Genomic DNA, 21,585 nt, shown 5'->3' on the forward strand with positions numbered 1-21,585 from the left:
GAAAAATATCTAAACTAAACTTCACTATATTCTTGATCGACTCTAAGAAAATTATACTATTGCCTAGAAACTTACTTCATAGAGCAAGGCAGATGTGAGTGGTTCTTGTTGTCAAGTCATGACAGAATGCTCTGTCTCACTAAGAGACTTCTCAAAATAATATCTAAAATATTACTGCTGGGATAGCTTGCAGAATGGTATTTCTGTTCATTTGACTTCTAGTTCTCATGCAAACCCCCCATTGCTGGCAGCAGGCAATATTTACCATCTACCTGTAAAAATACACAGACCAAGATCTTTGACAGGTGCCGGAAGTCATAAATTTATTATTTTATTTTATTTATTTTACATTTGTTTACTGGGATAGTCTGACTGGACACATGTTCATTTTCAGCGGAGGCCCGGGGAGAAAAGCTCCACATAGACAAGCTTACATAGATTACACAGAAGTTAGAAAACAATTATAAAGACAAAGTGATTATATACAATGGGTTAGTAGTGTTCCCTAGTAGGGACTCACAGTTCTCATGGACAGACTCAATTAAAAGTAAGAGACATCAGATTGGAAGCTGAGCTTGGTGACAGTTACAAGTTATGATAATCACAGAATATGCTTTCAGTTTATAACTTGATCAGGGTTGGTACATGGGCATAGCCAATTCACGAAGAGACTTTGTTTAAGTGAGGGGCTCTCCTCAGGGTGGTACAAGTGATCCAAGCTTCTTATTGATGGCCTGTAGGTCAAATTTGTAACAGTTTGGTCCATTATTTTCTTCATTCCACATTGCTGCAGTCCTTACACTTTAATCCGCTGTCCTCGGTCGGCCCGAATATCCTTAAGTCTGACATCCATATCCTCAGTCTTTTGCCGCATGGTCCGATGCAGAAATTCTCCTTATTCTGATTCTGATGTGGATGATTCTACTCCTTCTGCTTCTCCTCATTTTCCCAGAAACCTCCACCTTAGCTATGAGGGCTTTGCCAGTTTCACATGTTGAAATATCAAAATCAGTTGAAGTCTAAGGTAGATGCTCTGGCTACCTTTTCAGCTGCCAGATCCTTCTTGCCTCCTCCTCAAGACTAGCCATTCAACGATTTATCTATCCTCAACACTTATTTGGACATTCCCAAGTTCAAAATGTTGACATTACAACAGCTTTTACCTCTGCTGGGCAAAGACCACTGGATGGTGACTCTGGATCTCAAGGAAGCTTACCTTCATGTTCCTATCCTCTGGGACTATTATCAGTTCTCTGCATTGCCCTTTGGCTTATCTACTTTCACTTCTGGCTCCAGTCTAAGAGGAATACAGATCTATCCTTATTTGTTCTTCATCATTTACATATGGCAGTGGATGCCTGTATTCTATGAACGAAATAAAGTCCAGTCTAGTACCCTCTCAGGACATGTTGTTTGGTGTACACACCACCTTCAATACATTTAACTATCTCCACATCCAAAAAATCCATATTATTTTTTGAAGACCTATGAGTAAATTGTAAAAACGATGTGCTCATGTTTATAAATTCTAAAAAATCAGATAGCTGCTGTTTGCGCATCCACCACATATTTTTAAAAATGTAATAACCAATCAAGTGATGAGAGCCTCTAGGCTGAATGTGAGAGATGAGGACTTCAGCAAGGAAGTGGAGAAAGTGATGGTGTATTTGGGAGATGGGATACAATGATAATACTCTTAGGAAATATGTACCGCAAGCAGTAGGTAGGAGAAAAGATCAAGCCATGCCATATTTTTCAAGGAAGTTTAATCATGGAAGTGAAAGACATGAGGCATCCACCAATTATAAACTTAGGATGTCCTTGAAATACACCGCTGATGTACACAAGTACACTGAAATAGTTAAGAAACATTGGCAAATTCTGCTGACTGATCATGAGGTAGCTGGCTGCAGGACACAGTACCCAGATTTAGTTTCAGGAACAATAGATCTCTGAAGAGGAGACTCTGTTATCCGAGAGATGGGCAGATGAGCAATGGTAGAGGAGGGACGAGACCTTGTGGCAGTTGCAATAGGTGCCAGTATATAGACACTAGTGATCGCTTTTACCATCCAGATTTGGATCGAGATTTTCATTTTGACATTAGAGCTGACTGTCTGAGCCGACATGTAGTTTACTTAACCAATTGCTGTGTATGTGCCAAATTCTATGTTGGGAAGACAGATAGGAGTTTAAAGGAACGCATCAGAGAGCATGTCTATAATATTAGGAAGGGTAATAAGGTGAATGCTTTAGCCAGACACGTTATGAATACTGATATGACCCACATTTTTAGATTCAGAGTCATAGCCCTGTTGCAGGAGAATATAAGAAGGGGAGATATCTGCAACAAGACAGAAAGTGTAGAAGCCATGTGGATAACTAAATTGATGGGTACAGAAGGACATGGCCTAAATGAATGTATTCCCCTGAGACCGAAACTTAAAATGAGGCCTCTTCGCAGATAAAGTCATAGGTTTATATGTGTTTTTATATATGAAACTTTGATATATGAATTATTTGTTTTTTGCAGGTTAGGTATTGGTTATTAAAATATATTATTTATTGATATATAATGTTTACATATTTATATGGATTTATTTAGGAAGGAATATAGTATTTTTTGTCATCGTAATTTTTATCATTGTCTTGTATAAATATTGTCTTTTACATCTAGTTAGAATATAATTCATGTTAGTATAGCTTCAAAGGATTTGCTTTAGTGATGCTTAGTCATATGACTTCAGACATGTGATATGCAGTGAGTATATAGGTGTGTCTGTTTTAAGTGCTTTGTTACACCTGAAAAAGCTAGATTGTGAAAGCGCTTGTGTTTTGCACTCAGTAAAGGCCTATCCTGGATTTTACAGCTGTCTGCGTCTCTGTTTTATTTTACATTATTTGTCTACAGTTCTTTGGAGACGTTTCAGTGGGTGTTCTCTTTTTGGCAGGTTGTTTTTTGCTCTTTAATATTAAATATATATTCACAGTGACATCAGAGTTCAGAATCACAGGAAATATCTAAAGCAACATTGCAGGACAGGCTCAAATAAAGAAAAATATCTAAACAAAACGTCACTATATTCTTGATTGACTCTAAGAAAATTATACTATTGCCTAGAAACTTACTTCATAGAGCAAGGCAGATGTGAGTGGTTCTTGTTGTCAAGTCACGACAGAATGCTCTGTCTCACTAAGAGACTTCTCAAAGTAATATCTAAAATATTACTGCTGGGATAGCTTGCAGAATGATATTTCTGGTCATTTGACTTCTAGTTCTCATGCAAACCCCCCATTGCTGGCAGCAGGCAATATTTACCATCTACCTGTAAAAATACACAGACCAAGATCTTTGACCGGTGCCGGAAGTCATAAATTTATTATTTTATTTTATTTACTTTACATTTGTTTACTGGGATAGTCCGACTGGACACACGTTCGTTTTCAGCGGAGGCCCGGGGAGAAAAGCTCCACATAGACAAACTTATATAGATTACACAGAAGTTAGCAAACAATTATAAAAACACTAATTATATACAATGGCTTAGTAGTGTTCCCTAGTAGGGATTCACAATTCTCATGGACAGACTCAATTAAAAGTAAGTGACATCAGATTGGAAGCTGAGCTTGGTGACATAGTTACAAGTTATGATAATTACAGAATATGCTTTCAGTTTATAACTTGATCAGGGGTGGTACATGGGCATAGCCAATTCACTTTGAGATACTGTTTGAGGTTTTTTTTTTTTTTTGAAGAGACTTTTGGAGGCTTGTAGGGTTATATAGTCTGGCAATGAATTCCAGGTTTTGCCAACGAAGTTGGCAAACAGGGATTCACCAGCTGAGTTATTAGCTTTGTGGGTTTGGACCAGTAGTTTATCGGCTGAACATAGGGATCTCAGGTTGCTATATGGCTTAATATGTTTAAGTGAGGGGCTCTCCTCAGGGTGGTACAAAATTTTGTACGCTATTAAGAGTTGATTGAATTGAATTAAGCTGGGCAGTTCTAGCCCTCTAGTTGTCTAAGGTTCTGGTATTGGTGGGTTCTATAGGTGGAGCCAGTGGCGAATCTGGCAATATGATTGTAACTGTGGGGACAGCTTACCTAGTTCAGATTTGTTGAGGTTTGTGAGTACAGGCGAGACGTATAAAAGAGTAGAGAGTAGGTGTGATCGGGCGATTGCAGTCCTAGCCAGTGGGGTTAAAAATGTCTTCTCTACAGTGATCCAAGCTTCTTATTGATGGCCTGTATAGTTTTGTTGACCTGTAGGTCAAATTTGAGATCGTCTATGATGACCCCTAACAGTTTGGTGTGATGATCTGGGGAAATAGTGGTACCATTGTTAGATGTGGCAGAGAATGAAAGTGTGGTAGATCTACTAGTGGGGGAGAAGAGTAGAAGTTTAGTTTTATTGGGGTTCAGAAGTAGGCGTTGGTTGGTAAGCCAGTTCTCGATGGCATTAAATGTATTTTGGGTCAAGGTTTGCAGTTCGGATAGGGAGGTGGCTGAGCAGAGAGTGGAATCATCTGCATATTGAATGCAGGTAGCTTTAGGGATAGCAGTGTGAAGGTTGTTGATAGAAATAGAGAAGAGTAATAGACCTAGTATGGACCCTTGAGGGACACCAAGTGTGAGAGGTAGCTGGCTGGAGATTTTGCCCTGCCATAGTACTGCCTGTTGTCTACCAGTCAGGTAGGACTGGAACCACTGGATAGCGGGCTTGTTGAGGGAAATAGATTTTAGTGAAAGAATGAGAAGTTCATGGTTGACCATGTCAAAGGCTTTTGATAGGTCAAGAAAGAATGTGGAGGTTAGCCTATTGTCATTCCTGTTTTGGTTTATGGCAGTAGTAAAGGAAAGAAGGGCTGAGGTGGTGCTGTGGTATGGCCTGAAACCATGCTGAGAGTTTGATAGTAAGTTATTCTGTGTAAGGTATGGCATTAGTTGCTTGTGAACACAGTTCTCCATTATTTTGGCTAGTGGGGAAAGAATGGCAATGTGTCTATAGTTGGATATGTCTGAGGAGCTGCCACCTTTATGGAGTGGGATGACGTGAGACATTCTCCAGAGGGAGGGATAGCGTTTTCAGATGAGCTTCTGTTGTTGAGGATAGATATGGGATATGCAATGGCATCTGCAGCTATTTGTAGGTACTCTGCAGGGAGGAGGTCAGCAGCGAGGGTGGTAGGTTTTAGTTTTTTAGAAGTGTTTTGATAAAACTAGTGGATATTGTAGGTTTTAGTTTTTTTAGAAATGTTTTGATAAAAATAGTGGATATTGGTTGGAAGCTAAATTCGGGGTGATTATTGTGTAGATTAGGCATGTGGTTTAAGTTAGAGGGAGTTAGTTGATTTGCTAGGGATTGGATTGTTTCAGTGAAAAACAAATTGCATTCCTTCATACTTCCAGAGTAGCAATTAGTTCATCCCAAAGACAACATAGAACGCTTCCTAGTAGAGACTTTGTGCCTCTGTCTGCATTGAAGCCTGAGGGGTAGCCTCTTTATGTCCTGGCTTAAAGTGATTTAATTTCAGATATTTTACTAAAGTTTGCTGGACTAAAGTTTACCCTCCAGTTTCCTCTGTTAAAACAGGTACATTTAAACAGTTAACAATAGTACATGTACATTTCTGTTGTCTCCAGTAGGAGCACACCGTGAATGCAGTTCAAGCACCTTACAAATACCTTTTCAGCACAAACATCTGTACAAATAAGTCTGATATACACATGGTGTACAGTTCTAATACATTTGTAACGCAAGCATCTTATATAAATCATTTCAATATTTACCAATAATATATAATTATTTACAAAATTCCAGCAAGCTGTGCTTGGCAGTACCTCCTTTCGTCACACTGACTTAGTCATTTGATTGTTTCTATTAATGCGGTTGGGAGACTTGCACTGACTTTAAACACTGAAAGGAAACACTTTGTGAATAACCAAATAGAATTAAGCATGAAGTTGCTTGGATAATGTAACTGAAATAATCATTCAGATCAGGGAGAGTGGCGAGTCTTGCAGATAGCAGAAGCACTGAACCACTTGTCTCTGCATTACATGCAGTTGATTCTATTAGACTTCAGAGGTGGAGTTGTCAGGTAGTCTGTCTTTTTTTACTGGAAATGCATATCTTTAAAGAACTGGTAAGAGATTGTCCATCATAAAGGGCATGGACACAAGCAGTGTTTCTCTTGGTGAATGGTAGAAAATTGCAGCAGTGCAGCTACAGTAATTGTGGATTGGTCTTTGCTACTGTTACCTTGCGTTTTACAGCCTTCCACTGGGAAAAACAAAGGTGCAGTTTAGTCCACAAGTATAGTTCTAGAAACTACCATGGGATAGCTGGAAGAGTGAATTGGATTTTACCTCCCCATCTCAAAGTACACAAGTTTTTGCTATTTCCACTCGCAGAAGAGGAAATTAAATGAAATACTTACTTCAGAGGGGTTTGGTGCATGTCTCTTAACTTACCTTCTCAAAATGTGTGTTGGATGCATGTCTCTCAACTCACCTTCTCAAAATGTGTATTTAAAACAACTGTGTGAAATCTGTTAAACTTTGCAAATGAAATGCAAATAAGTGAAATCATCTGCAGTAATTTAAACATTTGAAGATTATGCATTTAAACATTTATGATACTCAAGTATCCTTGGGTAGCGTGTTCCAGTGATGTACAGAGTTAAGACCCTGTGATCTGCTTTCAGTTACTGGTTTAGGCAACTGATGATGATCGCCATGGGGGGGGGGGGGGGGAGTGTATCTATCCTGAGGGTGGAATGGCAAGCTGAATGGAGCCAACCATAGAAAACCAGGCACTTCAGAACATGGGTCGAGGGAGCTAGTACTTTGTTTTAACAATATACATTTTTCATTCCTTTTTTTAAATTTTGACTTAAGACATAGGCAAATGTACATTAAAAGAAAACAAACCTTATTAATATCTTTTTATTCACATGCATTATACATCACATATATTTTCTGTGAAAGCATCATCAGTCAACATTACATAAATCACTGAATTCTTGCCTTCCCTTAAATCTCACTCCTCTTCCTCCTGAGCAGTATTCTGCATGCATTTCTCCCACAATTTCCTTTTCTTTTTATGTAATATGCCCCTTCCCTTTTCTGAAGTTTCGTCTTCCACTTTTCTTTTCATCTTTTATAATCAGTACTGCAAATACAATTGGTTGGATTTTTTCATATCTCTTATAATCAGTACTTCAGATACAATTGGTTTGAATTTTTCATTTTTTAGTAATGGCTTTTTTTGATAGCCAACATTAAACTTTAAGGCCTTACTGTGTGTAGGTAATTCTGATCCTGTGTCCCAGCTTAAGATAAGCATTTTCTTAGTTACAGCCATTTTCTCACTCAGTATCTCTGACAGAGTACTCTGTAGGGAATTTCTAAAGTCTGTCAACTTGTCACGTTCCCAGAGCATATGTTCTCAGTTACCTATTTGTCCCCATCAAACATTCAACATTTGCTGTCTACTGGAGGAAAAATTCTTTCAAGTCTGCTTGGAATATAAAAATATCCTTCCAAGCAAAGATCCTAAACCTTCTGGACTTTTTGCACACTTGGGAGGCATATGTCCTCCCATTTTTCTCTTGTAAATTGCATTTCCAATATCTCTTTTCAGTTGTTTTAACCTCTTCTCATTTATTCTTATATTTATCATGCCATATTTTATATGCTCTACTAATTATCCATTTTTTAACAGCAACTTCTTTTCTAGATTTAAAGTAAAAAAAACTCCAGCAGAGCAGGTGTTTTACTTTAGATCCCCCTATCCATTTCTCTGTTCCTGTACCAGGGAAGGCAGTCTGTAGCCTGCAGTCCAGATGTCTTCTTGACTTTATCCCACTCTTACATTTCCTGCTGTAGTTATTTGCTCCCAGTATCATTACCAGATGTTCTTCGTCTTCCCTTGCTGCAGTCCTGACTATTGGGTATAGTCCGCGTCCCAGTCGGCCCGAATACCAGAGTATAAGGCTGACGTCGGTCATGGCGCCTTAGACTGACGTCAATACGTCAGGGTACTAATGCGCATGACCGACGTCATTTCCTCAGTCTTTTTTGCCGCATGGTCCGATGCAGAAGCAATTTTGCGAGTGCAGGTTGGCGTTCTGAGATTTTCCGAAACCGGAGTTTCAGACCGAAACAGAGTTGGCTAAGTAAACCCGTTGGGGAACATTTTGGTTTTTTCTTGCCTCAGTATTTAACCGGATGTCAGAAAAAGTGAATAACTGTATTTCTTGTGGGAAGCAGATACCGCATAGGGATTATCTTCGTTGTGTATACCTTGTTTAGGGCCTGAGCACGGCGTTGTTGGTTGCCGCTCTTGTGCTAGATTTAACAAGCGCACTATTAAGAGGAGGCTTGATTGTGCTAGGTTAGTGTTTGGGAAGCGTTGCAATTATAATATGCCGCCGGATGCTCCGGCGCTTCATCCAAGAAGCGCAAGGACAAAACAGTGAAGCCTAGGGGTGAGGAACCGGCAGTCCCGGACGTCGGTTCTTTAGCAGGCTCAGGGGAGCCAGAGGTTTTGCCAGGAGTCTCTATGGAGTCTGAGGCAGATACTTTACTGTTACAGGATGTGCCCTCTCAGGAGGTAGGCCAGGCTGAGGGGCTTCTCAGGTAACTGTTCTTCCCTCTCTTCCCAAGGTAGTTAGGGCCTCTCCTTCTGTTGCCAAAGCTTCTTTTAGAGGTAGGCCAAGTTCAGCTTCTGTGGGGCTTCTCCTAGCATTTCGGCTCTGTGCCTAAGAAACATATGCTTAAAATGGCAGAAGATTTGATTACTCTGATTAGAGGTTCTATGCCCCGCCTGATAAGAGGCCTAGGGTGGAACAGGAGTTTGATAGTTTTGAACAGTGTTCACAGGCTTCAGAGTCTTCTGTGGAAGACTTGCAAGAGTTTCCTACTTATTCTGATTCTGATGTGGATGATTCCACTCCTACAGCTTCTCCTCCTGAGGATTTTTCATTTTCAGAGACTCTTCACTCCATGAGGGAGCACTTTAAATGGGAAGGCCAGGATTACTCTGATTCAGGAAAAGGCTTAGGGAATTCTTGTTTTACCCCAGCATAGGCCCTTGGCTAGTCCTCGTGTGTAGAAGGTGGTGGAGGATGTTGTGGCAGAGGCTTCCTGAACCCTGACTCCTTGCCTCCTGCTCCTGTTAAGCCTGATAGGTATTATAGGGTGCCCGAAGCTCATAAGTATTTGTTTAAGAGTCCCAGGCGGACCCAGAAACTGTTTCTCAGGGGCCTAAAGGTGTTGAAGCTTCTGTGGTTAAAATCCTGTACCCTCTGATAAAGAGGCAAGGGCTTTGGATAGGTGGGGTAAGAAAGTATATACTTCTTCCACTCTAGCCATGAGGGCGTTGAATTGTCAGTTTCATATGCTGAAATATCAGAATTATCTCCTTTCACAATTGAAATCTAAGGTGGATGCTTTGGCGGAAGGTATTGAGTGTAAAGAATTGCTGGATTTGGTTCATGTGTCTGAGCAAGTGGGTAAGCATTCTTTGCAGTGTGGTTTTGATGCTGTTCAGGCCTCCTCGAGGGTGGCTGCTACTAGTTCTGTTCTTCGCAGACATGCCTGGTTGAAGGATCAGAATTTAGCTGAGCATGTTAAGACCAGGATTTTGGATGCTCCTTTACAGTCTGATGTGTTGTTTGGACCGCCTGTGGAAGCAGTTTTAAAGAAAATGGAGGACAAAGCTAAGTCTATGCAGACTGTTAAAGATTTTTTGCAGGTGCAGCCTCCGAAGTTTAGTAGAAATTGGCCTGCTAAGGGGTGGACATATCCTGCTTATGGTTCCCAGTCTAGGGGTAGGTCTAGGCGTGGTAGGGGCAGGGCTCAAGGTTCGTTTAGGCCTAGATCAGACAGTTCACCTGCTCAGACTTCTGGTGAGGGCAGGGGTCAGTCCTTTCGTAAGCAGAACCAATGACCTGCCTTTTCAGCTGCCAGTGGATTCTCGTCTGGCAGCTCCTTTGGGAGGAAGATTGTCTCTTTTCAAAGAAAACTGGGATTTAATCACTCAAGACAGATGGGTGCTGGATATCATTCATCACGGTTACAGATTTTATTTCCACACAATGCCCCTTTCAAAGGCATGCCAGATGTTCCTCCTCCACAAAGAAAAGAGGCTCACAAGCAAGTTTCTCAGTTACTCCAGATAGGGGCCATTCAGCCAGTCCCTGTATCAGAAAGGGGCTTCGGATTTTATTCTCGCCTGTTCCTAGTACCAAAGAAGGGGAACATGTGGAGACCAATTTTGGATTTATCTATCCTCAACACTTATCTGGACATTCCCAAGTTCAAGATGTTGGCGTTACAGCAACTGTTACCTCTGCTGGGCAAGGATCACTGGATGGTAACTTTGGATCTCAAGGAAGCTTACCTTCATGTGCCTATAAGGCTAAGTTGCAGAAAGTATCTGCGGTTTCGAACTGGAGATTTTCATTATCAGTTCTCTGCATTGCCCTTTGGCTTATCTACTGCGCCCAGAGTATTCACAAAGGTTCTGGCTCCAGTGATAGCTTACTTCAGGCTTCAAGGCATTCAAATCTATCCTTACTTGGACGATTGCCTGATTCTGGCTCAAGAAAAGGAAGACCTTCTACAGCATCTGGAATATGTCATAGCAGTGCTAAGATGCCTAGGGTTTTCTGTGAACGAAATAAAGTCCAGTCTAGTACCCTCTCAAGACATGTGCTTTCTGGGTGTGAGACTGAATACAGCAGCCCAGATGGCCTTTTTAACCCCGGACAAACAAAAGAGTCTGTCACTTTACTTCCATCAACTATCTCATCAGTCCGTGCTGACTGCAAGGACAGTCCTTCAAGCATTAGGGTTCATGGCATCTTGTATTCTGGTGCTTCCCAATGCCAAACTGCATATGAGGAAGCTGCAATGGTATCTCAAAAATGTATGGACTCAGCACTGCCAAGATTTCGACACTGTCATTCACATAATACCTTGCCTTCAAAAGGAATTCTTGTGGTGGGCTCAGGAATGTCACCTAAACAAGGGACTCTCTGTGACCCGGCCAGAGGCGAGTCAGATTTTAACGACAGATGCCTCGGACACTGCTTGGGGAGCTCATCTAAATGGAAAGTGGATACAAGACAAGTGGCCAGCCAGACTACAGCATCTACATATCAACATGAAGGAGATGTTAGCAGTCCAGTTTGCATTGATGGCGTTCAAGGAGTTACTTCTTCCAGGGCAGGTGTTGATTCTAACAGACAACACAACTGTCATGTGGTACATCAACAAGCAAGGGGGAACACATTCTTATCCTCTATGCAGGCAAGCAATGATTTTATGGGAGACTGCGTTAAGCCTGCAACTGACTCTTCAGGCAAGGTTTCTGCCAGGAGCACAGAACTCCCTAGCAGATGTATTAAGCAGACAAATCATGGATCCCCACGAGTGGAAACTGGATCTTCATGTATTTCAGAAATTGACAGTGTCATGGGGAACTCCAGACATAGATCTGTTCGCTTCTCCACTAAACCACCAGCTGCCAAAGTATTGCACAAAGGGGTTTCATCACACAGCTTGGAAAGTGGATGCTCTGTCTTTCAGTTGGAAAAACCTTCATGTCTATGCCTTTCCACCTCTGCCTCTTCTTCCAAAGGTATTATTAAAGGTCAGACAAGACAGGCCACGGATGATTTTGATAGCTCCAGATTGGCCTCGGCAACACTGGTACCCACTTCTAAGGAGTCTTGTAAAGAAGCCTCCATGGCCTTTACCTCTGATTCCTCATCTGTTATCTCAGCAGGACGGTCATCTGCTCAATGTCAAGCTTCAATCTCTTCATCTCACAGCTTGGCATATTCTGTGTTGAAGCACAGCAGGTCTCAGCTTCCTCAACAAGTTTTAAATGTGATTATGGAAGCTAGAAGGCCTAGTACTAGGAGAGTGTACGCAGAAAAATGGAAGAGATTTTTATTTTGGAGTACAGCAAAGAATTTGGAGATTTCAGAGCCTAATTTGAGTGCGGCTCTTCAATATCTTACTGAATTATTGGACAAAGGTTTGTCCTTCTCTTCCATAAAGATTCATGCTGCAGCAATTTCAGCTCACTATGATTGTGACCCACCTTTGTTTTCGCATCCTTTGTTCAAGCAGTTTCTTAGAGGGGCAAAGAATATAAGACCCCCACGTAGAGCTCCTACTCCTGCTTGGGCTCTCAATTTTGTGTTGGAAAAACTTACTCTACAACCTTTTGAGCCTGCAGCTACTGCTGAATTGAAATATTTGTCATGGAAGACTGCTTTTCTGTTGGCTATTACTTCTGCAAGAAGGGTGTCTGAGTTGCAGGCCCTTATGGCAGTAGAGCCCTTTGTGATTTTCCATAAGGACAGGGTATCATTACGTACTAATCCTTCCTTTATGCCTAAGGTGGTTTCTAGTGTGGCTTTAAACCAAACTATTCATTTGCCTACGTTTTTTGCAGATCCTCAAAATAAAGGGAAAAGATTTTGCACACTTTAGATGTACACAGGCAATTCGTTATTATTTGAGCAGGACTAAGAATTTTAGGCAGTCTCAGCAGTTGCTTGTTTCTTTTGCTTTGGGTTCACAGGGCAAGCCTGTGTCAAAACAAACTATTTCTAGGTGGATTGGCTTTTGCATTGCATTTTGTTATTCCCATCATGGCAAAGAGGTTCCAGCTGGGATTAGGCCTCATTCCACTAGGGCTACTGCCACTTCAACAGCATTTCTAAGGGGGGTGGCAACTAAGGATATTCTGGAAGCAGCTACTTGGAGTTCAGTGCATACTTTCTCTAGGCATTATCACCTGCCTATATACTCTAAGACTAGGGCTGGTTTTGCCACAGCTGTTTTACAAGGCATGTTGTCAGCTCCTGCTACTTTATAATTTGCCAGCCTCCCTTACCTCTGCTTTGGGATTCTACCCAATAGTCAGGACTGCAGCAAGGGAAGACGAAGAACATAGTACAGTTTTGTACCTACCATAAATGTAGATGTTGGAGGATTCCCTTGCTGCAGTCCAATTACCCTCCCTCCTTCCCTCTGTGTTTCGGGGTGGTTGTGTAGGTGAGTTTACATGTATATATTTTTTGTACATATTGTTGTATATATTGTACATGTTTTTTGGTGCAGGTTGTTTTTGGGACTTGTCTTTTTGGGTCTTCTGACATCTGGGGCAAGAAAAGACTGAGGAAATGGCGTCGGTCATGCGCATTAGTACCCTGACCTACTGGCGTCAGTCTAAGGCGCCATGACCGACGTCAGCCTTATACTCTGGTATTCGGGCCGACTGGGACGCGGACTATACCCAATAGTCAGGACTGCAGCAAGGGAATCCTCGAACATCTACATTTATGGTAGGTACAAAACTGTACTTTTCCTCCCAGTAAGTTCCATCCTCCTCTTGCATATTTTCATAAGTCAAAATCAACTTTGTCATTTAGAACTGCATGTGTGTAGCCTAAACAAAAATCCCATTCTCTTTCTTGAACAACTTTTCGTAAAATTTCTTGAGTATCTGTATTACTTCTACAGGATCTCATGTTATTTTTCTCGTCTGAGTCTCCTTAAGTTTGGTGACAACCATTTCTACTTCCTGTTGCCCAAATTGTTGTGCTAAACATTTTTGTGCTCTGGAGTTATCTTTCTAAACTCAGCATATTATCCAGATACTCCATTATTTTTTTCTTTAGCACTCTGCATTTGCACTTCTTGCTCTGTAAGATTCCCAGTATTCTGTAATATTTAACCTTTGTCAGCCCCCCTCGAAGTGATTTCTATTCTTAACTATATCCCTTTCCATTTCATTTCTACCCTAGTTTTAAATTCCATTTTATCCCTTTCACTTGCCATAACTTCTGATGATATTTCTATTTTCACCAATAACTCTTGAATAATTTCCACTACCCATTCTTTCAATTCCTTTTTTTTTTTTTTTTTTTAAGTAGGTGAGAAAGCGCCAGTCACTCATTTTTACTTCATTATCCTTTTTATATCTTTGTTTTTATTGTTATATGATCTGTAATTCGTGTTGGATGTGTCAAAACTTTCAGTTAAATATACATTTTCTTCTGAAGTGTAATTTCTATCTAGTCTAGCATAATTATTGTACCTTGGGGAGTAATATGTAAAGTCTGTCCACGTTCCTACTGCTCATTTCACACGTTCCATACTAAATATTTTCATAAGTTTCTTCAGAAATTACCCCCTCATTTTATGTTTTCCCTTTTAGGTCCACTGGGTACATCTTCACTATTGCAAATCAGATTCCAGTTCCCACCTATGAGCAATATTCACTGCTGAAAGCTGATCATTTCTGCCAAAATTTTCTTAAACTTCATAACAGCAGTTTTTGTTGGAATATAAATACATGCCAGCATAGTCCTCCTCCCTTGCTAATAGTTCCTTACTACCATAATTGTACCATTATCTTTTTTTATCCTTTTCTATTGCTATTTGAGCCCCTCTAGCAATTGGTATAATTACACCCCTTTTCCTTCATCACTGATACTTTGCTGAATATCCATTCTGCAATCCTTTTTGTCAAATTCATATGTTCACTTCTTTCCAAATGTATCTCCTGTATCATTGCCATTTGCACTTTGCATTTCTTAATATAATTCAGTAATCTTTAATTTTGTCTATATCTGTAAGGCATTTATGTTGTAGAATAATATGGATAGCCCATCTATTATACATGGCAGTTTTTTGAATATGTATTTAGGTTCATAGGTTCATAGATTAGTACTAAGCTAACTGCCCTTGCGAAACATTTTAAGCCTAGCCAATTATCCCTTGTGAGACTCAACCCCTGCACCTTGGGTTTGAAAGGCAAACACCTTAACCATTAGGCCACCCTGTTGCATGCATGTGCTAATGTTTGTCAGACTCATCTTTTATATATTTGTTAGGCTCAAATGGAGATGAGAATTAAATACCATTCTCAAAGATTTTTTTTTTGTTTTAATGACAGCAAGCAAACAAAAACTAAATACATTTTCCCAAGACCCCCATCCTCTGTTAACTTAGAGCAAATGCTCAAAGCTATGTACATGTTCAAAAATGAAGATTAAACCTCCAAATTTGTACAGTTACACCAAATCAACAGCTGCATCCCATGGGTATTACCTAACCTATAATTAAGGTTACCCATGGTAAAGCACACGATACAGCCTGTGTTCCCACTTACACATTGAGTGTGCTGCTTGTTCTTTTCCTACTCTATTCCCCTTCTAGATGTGAAGACAGCTTGTATGCTTTTAGAAAACATTACCTTTTAATGCTAAGGAAAAAGTGCGCAAGCTATCTTTAAATAAAACTAGATTATATGTTCTGCTAGGAAGGCTGCTATCTCTTATTCACATCCCATAATTTCAAACATTACTTTCCTCTAAATTGTTTGCCATAGCACCTTTAAAGTTTATATCTTCCTCAGTAAAGAATGGCCAGAACTCTCAAAATTAATTGCTTGCACCTGCAAGACCACTTGTCCCCACGTAAAAGTAGATAGTAATGAATTTTGTCAGTTTCACTTGGAACAGAATGTACACATGCCTTCAGTTTCAAACTTCGTCTCCCACTAAACATTTGCTAATGGAAAATACAAGCTAATATCTTTGCAAATATAGAAAACTTAGCATTTTTCATGACGTTCATCATTTTGTTTTACTTTTCAGTCCTGCTTGCTTGCAAAAAAAAAAACTTGTTTATAGCTTCACATTCACCCTTGTAAAACTAACAGAAAAGTCTTAATACTACACATAGTATAGTCACTGCACTTTTTACACCCCCACCCCAGCAGTCCAAGATGAACAGTTATTAACAGTAAAGTTGCTTTTGCCGCCAAGCCTTTCTACTCTTTTTTTTTTTTTTTTTTATCTACTGTAAAGCCTATATTACTAGTAAAAAAAATCCTTTTTTTACTTTAATATTTTTAACACACAAGAACATTGTGTGGGAGGTCATCTTTTTCAGTTAAAATACACCTGACTTGACCGTATGCACATTTACTGTATATAACATGCATTTTATATCCTGAAATCTTTCTTACAGACACTAATAAGAACAAAAATTGTTTTCCTTTTTTCCCTTTTAGCTCTTAAATGTTAATGCTTTAAACTGGGGTATATGCTTTACAGTCCAACCAAATGTTTAACAAAGTCAACAAAAATCCAGTCATTCTCAGCCACTTTTTCTTACAAAGCCATACATCACAAATGTGATTGCTTTATAGTCTCCCATTTTTTCACTGATTTCAGTCTTGCTGGTCATCTTGTTGTCCATCTCCATCTCCCAGCATCACACTCTGGTTTATGTCCAAGGTTCACCTGATTCTTCTGATCAACTGCTATGTTTTTTTTCTCTCTCTCAAGCATTTTCCTTTGGGACATTGAAGGTTTCACTGACAAAGTCTCACTCTCAGCTTTACCAGAAGAATGAAAAGCAGAGTCCGCTTCTGTTTGCTGGCTCAGTCTTATTTGGATAAACTTTTTTTTTGTTTCTACCTCAGCTTTTCTGCATCCAAAAATGTCTGTGATCCTCCAAAAAAAAATAGTTTGAGCCAGCTGGATAAAGCAGGTCATTTTTGCCTCTTGACATTCCCTTATTGCTGGGATAAACTTGCTTGTCTTTTGCCTGGTGTGCAGTGAATAATAGTTATCCACAAGCACTGTGCTGTCTCCAATTTTTAATACTTCCACAGTTTTTTCCAGATCAACTTTGTACTGGTATGATTTGCATCTTTACTAATGCAGGTCTTGGCTGCTTTCTCATGGCCAGATTTGGAGCATACACTTCATGTAACCCTGTTGTAGAATATCTGTCTAGATGTTCATCGTGTTATACTGCTGCAGTCATCACACTTGGGTTATCCTGCCGAATTCCAAAGTCTTGGTCCGGCGTCGGTTGTCGTCGCTTCTTCCCTGACGTCAGTGCGACAGGGGGATAAAAGAGGCAGCCAATGTCATTTTCTTCAGTCTTTCTTGCCGTGCGGTGCCCGAAGCAGAAGCAGTTCACTAGCTCCTGAGATTTTCAAATCGAATTTCGGCCCAAAGTCTTCTCTAAAGCTAAGTACCCCGTTGGGGAAACTTTTCTTGCCTCAGACCGATGTCAGACAAAGTTAATAATTGCATTTCTTGTGGGAAGCAAATACCTCATAATGATTTTCATTCTTATTGTATTCCTTGCCTAGGCCCAGACCACGACGTCTCTGGTTGTCAGTTTTGTGCTAGGTTCAACAAATGTACAATCAAGCGTCGGGCAGATTTCGCCCGACATTATTTTGGCAGAAAATTTAACTATAGCATGTCGTCGGAGCAACCGACATCAGCAATGATTAAAAAACGCGAGGATAAAGACAGGCAACCAAGGCCAAGACCAGATACCGAGGCCTCAGCAAGGCCTGCCGACAGTTCTCCGGTTTTCAGCGAGGTGCCTAAGCAGCCCCTGACTACCGCTGAGTTAGAAATTCTGACGGCCTTCCAGACCGAATTAGCTAGGCCTCAGGAGCCGGTTCCTTCTCACCCCTCGGATGGCAACCCTGACGGTGATCCGGAGATTTTGGACAGGCCTTCGGTTTCTGAAGGTGTCTTCAAACCGACAACTATCTCCATTAAGTCTTAAGCTAAACTTAAATCCCCCTTAAAAGTTAGGAACCCGGGTCCACAGACACCCCCACGGGCCCCTATGCCTAAAAAACAGATGCTTAAGATGGCTACGGATTTAATTACCCTTATCAGGGGTTCACAACCCCCTCCTGACAAAAGGCCTAGACTGGAGGAAGAATATCCTTCCTCTGACCAAGCATCCATTTCCTCAGCTAACTCTGAGGACCAGGATTATTCCTTCCCTCCTTATGAAGACTCAGATGCTGAAGAGTCCATTCCCTCTGTCTCCCCCCCCTGAAGACTACTCTTTTGGGGAAACTTTGCACACCATGAGGGAACACTTCCACTGGGAAGGCCAAGATTAGTCTGACTGTAAGAAAAGACTCCGTGAGTTTCTTCTTCTCCCACAGCATAGACCCCTTGCAATTCCTCCAGTTTTAGACATCTTGGATGATGTTTACACCGAATCTAGTCTAAACCCAGATTCCTTACCTCCTGCACCAGCTAAACTAGACAGATACTACCGAGTTCCTGATTCTCATAAGTTTCTATATAAAAGCCCTGTTGCAGACCCCAAAACCATTTCCCAGGGTCCTAAAGGGGTTAAGGTCTCTACTGCTAAGAATCCACTCCCTTATGAAAGAGATTCCAGAGCATTAGAAAGATGGGGGAAGAAAGTGTATACATCTGCCACTTTGGCCATGAGGGCCTTAAACTGCTAATTCCACATGCTAAAATACCAGCAGTACTTGATTACACAGTTAAAGCAGAAAATGATCCCTCAGACAGATCAGCCTGATTTCAAAGAGATGCAGGATTTGCTGCATGCAGCAGAACAGGTGGGAAAGCATACCTTACAGTGTGGTTTTGATTCATTGGAAGCCTCATGTAGAGCAGCTGTCACAAGATCTGTAATACGTAGACATGCTTGGCTAAAAGAGCAAGCCTTACCAAAACATGTCAAAGCAAAGTTATTGGATGCTCCATTGCAGAAAGATGTGTTATTTGGTGTCAAAGCAGAGGAAGTTTTAAAGAAAATGGAAGAAAAGGCAAAATCTATGCAGACATTTAAAGATTTTTTACAGGTACAACCTCCTCGTTTCAGCAGAAACTGGCCATCAAAAAACTGGTCCTTTCCTGCATCAGACAGACCCCAAAGGGGTAGGCCAGACGCCCAAGGGGCAGAGGCCAGCCACAAGGTTCTTTCAGGCCTAGACAAATGGCATACAACAACTCAAAGAGGCGGAGATGAAAGATCTCAACCCTTCAGGAAACAAACACAATGACTTTCCTCTTCGCCTGCCAAGCAAAATTGCCCTGGCAGCACCTTTGGGAGGAAAACTGGCTCTATTTCCACAAAATTGGCGCATCATAACAAAGGACAAATGGGTTCTGGATATTATTACCCGAGGCTACAGATTTCATTTTCACACTTTACCACGGATGAGAGGCATGCCAAATCTGCCTCCAAACCAATGGGCAGAGGCACAAATGCAAATTTCAGCTCTCATGGATATGAAAGCAATTCAAAAGGTACCTAAAAAGGAGCAAGGTCAAGGTTTTTACTCAAGACTATTTCTAGTACCAAGAAAGGGCAAAGCCTGGAGACCCATTTTAGATCTCTCAATTCTAAACACATACCTGGAGGTACCCAAATTCAAAATGTTCACACTACAGCAGCTTCTTCCCATGCTGGGCAAGGAGTCTTGGCTGGTAACGTTGGACCTCAAAGAGGCATACCTGCATGTCCCTATCAGATAAGATTGCAGAAGATACCTCATATTTTTGGCAGGTACAACGCATTATCAATTCTTTGCATTGCCCTTTGGCTTATGTACTGCACCCAGAGTATTTATGAAATGCCTGGCATCAGTAATTGCATACTGCAGACAACGAGGAATACAAATTTATCCATATCTGGACGGCCTGATCCAAGCGGACAGCAAGGCCATTCTATTACAGCATCTGGCATTTGTAACAAAGCTGCTAAGTTGCCTAGGATACACAGTAAACAAAAAGAAGTCAAAGCTAATACCCTCACAAGACATAATATTCCTGGGTGACAGCTTAAATACAATGGCCCAGATGGCTTATCTCACGCCAGACAAACAAAAACAACTGACTCAATACTTCCAAAAGATGGCAACTTTTACCCAGCTCACTGCAAGGAAAATCCTGCAGGCATTGGGGTTCATGGCATCCTGCATTCAACTAATTCCACATGCAAAGCTGCATATGAGGAAATTACAATGGTACCTGAAAAGTGTATGGACTCAACACAGGCACAGCCTCGAAACAAGTATACCTCTCATTCCCTGCCTTCAAAAAGAGTTCCTATGGTGGGCTCAAGCATGTCAAATAAACAAGGGTCTTCCTTTTGTCTTACCTCCAGCAAACCAAACTATGACAACAGATTCTTCAGACTACGCCTGGGGAGCACACATGGCAGGACAGTGCATACAGGGCAAATGGTCTGCAAAACAAATGCATCTACACATCAACCAAAAGGAGATGCTAGTTGTGCAAAATGCACTGAGCCTTCAAGGACCTCTTGCATCCAGGACAACTACTAAGGACAGACAACACCATAGTTATGTGGTACATAAACAAACAGGGAGTAACACACTCATACCCTTTATGCAGACAGGCAATGACCTTGTGGAACACAGCATTGACTTACCAAGTACAACTGCAAGCACAGTTCCTGCCAGGAAAGGAAAACATATTGGCAGACAAATTAAGCAGAAATTTGGCAGATCCTCACGAGTGGAGACTACACCCACAAGTATTTTCAATGATAACTCAAAGGTGGGGCCGCCCAGACCTAGATCTATTTGCCTCCCCCAACAATTTCCAACTACAAAAATTTTGCACAAGGACTTATCATTCCCTAGCCTGGAAAGTGGACGCCCTATCATTCAGTTGGACAGCATTGACAGTCTATGCCTTCCCACCACTACCTCTCTTGACCAAGGTATTACTGAAAGTCAGATCAGAGAGACCACAAATGATCCTCATTGCTCCGGACTGGCCACGTCAGCACTGGTACCCATTACTAAGGACCTTGACTCACAGCCCTCCATGGATCTTACCTCAATTCCCACTTCTGTTGACTCAGCAAAACTCTCAGATCCTTCACAGTCAGCTCAGGACTTTAAATTTAGCTGCATGGAGAATACCTTGAATTATCAATCAACACTTCTCTCAAAGGACATCCTGAATGTCATTAGGCCAGGAGGCCCAGCCCCAGAAAAACTTACTCAGACAAATGGAAAAGATTTTGTGCATGGAACCAGGCTAAAGGCCAAAATCCTGGGATACCAAACATTCCTCAAATACTGCAATACTTAACTGAGATGCTACACAAAGGCCTTTCTTTCTCATCCATTAAGATCCATGCTTCAGCCATTTCAGCTCAATATAATACGGATCCTCCCATATTCTCACACCCTTTACTAAGGCAGTTTCTCAGAGGGGCTAAGAATATAAGACCCCCCAGAAAACCCCCAACGCCAGCTTGGGACCTCAACTTCGTTTTAGAAAAATTAACACTGCCTTCTTTCGAACCAGCCTTCTCAGCAGAACTACAATACTTGTCATGGAAAACAGCTCTGTTGCTGGCTATCATCTCAGCACGCAGGGTCTCAGAACTACAGGCACTTATGGCAGTGGAACCTTTCATCATTTTCCATCAGGACAGAGTCTCTTTACGAACTTAACTCTACCTTTATGCCAAAGGTAGTATCCAGTGTGGCTTTGAATCAGACCATTCATTTACCCACCTTTTATCCAAACCACCAGAATAAAGGAGAAAGGCTCCTTCACTCTTTGGACATTTACAGACAGCTATGTTACTATTTGGATAAGACAAAGACCTTCAGAAAAACTGACCAACTCTTTGTATCCTATGCTGCAGGTTCACAAGGAAAGGCTATTTCAAAACAGACCATCTCCAAATGGATAGCA

At 41.1% G+C, this 21,585-nt stretch overlaps 1 long non-coding RNA gene across 1 annotated transcript in view; it reads left to right on the forward strand.

Moving 5' to 3' along the window:
* Window positions 1-21,585, forward strand: part of LOC122793420 — a 404,513-nt gene that overhangs the window by 249,621 nt on the left and 133,307 nt on the right. The gene's annotated exons all lie outside the window — the stretch shown is intronic.

The sequence above is a fragment of the Protopterus annectens genome, chromosome 2.part0, assembly GCF_019279795.1.
Source record: "Protopterus annectens isolate FY-2018-M chromosome 2.part0, PAN1.0, whole genome shotgun sequence".
Classification (NCBI taxonomy): Eukaryota; Metazoa; Chordata; order Ceratodontiformes; family Protopteridae; genus Protopterus; species Protopterus annectens.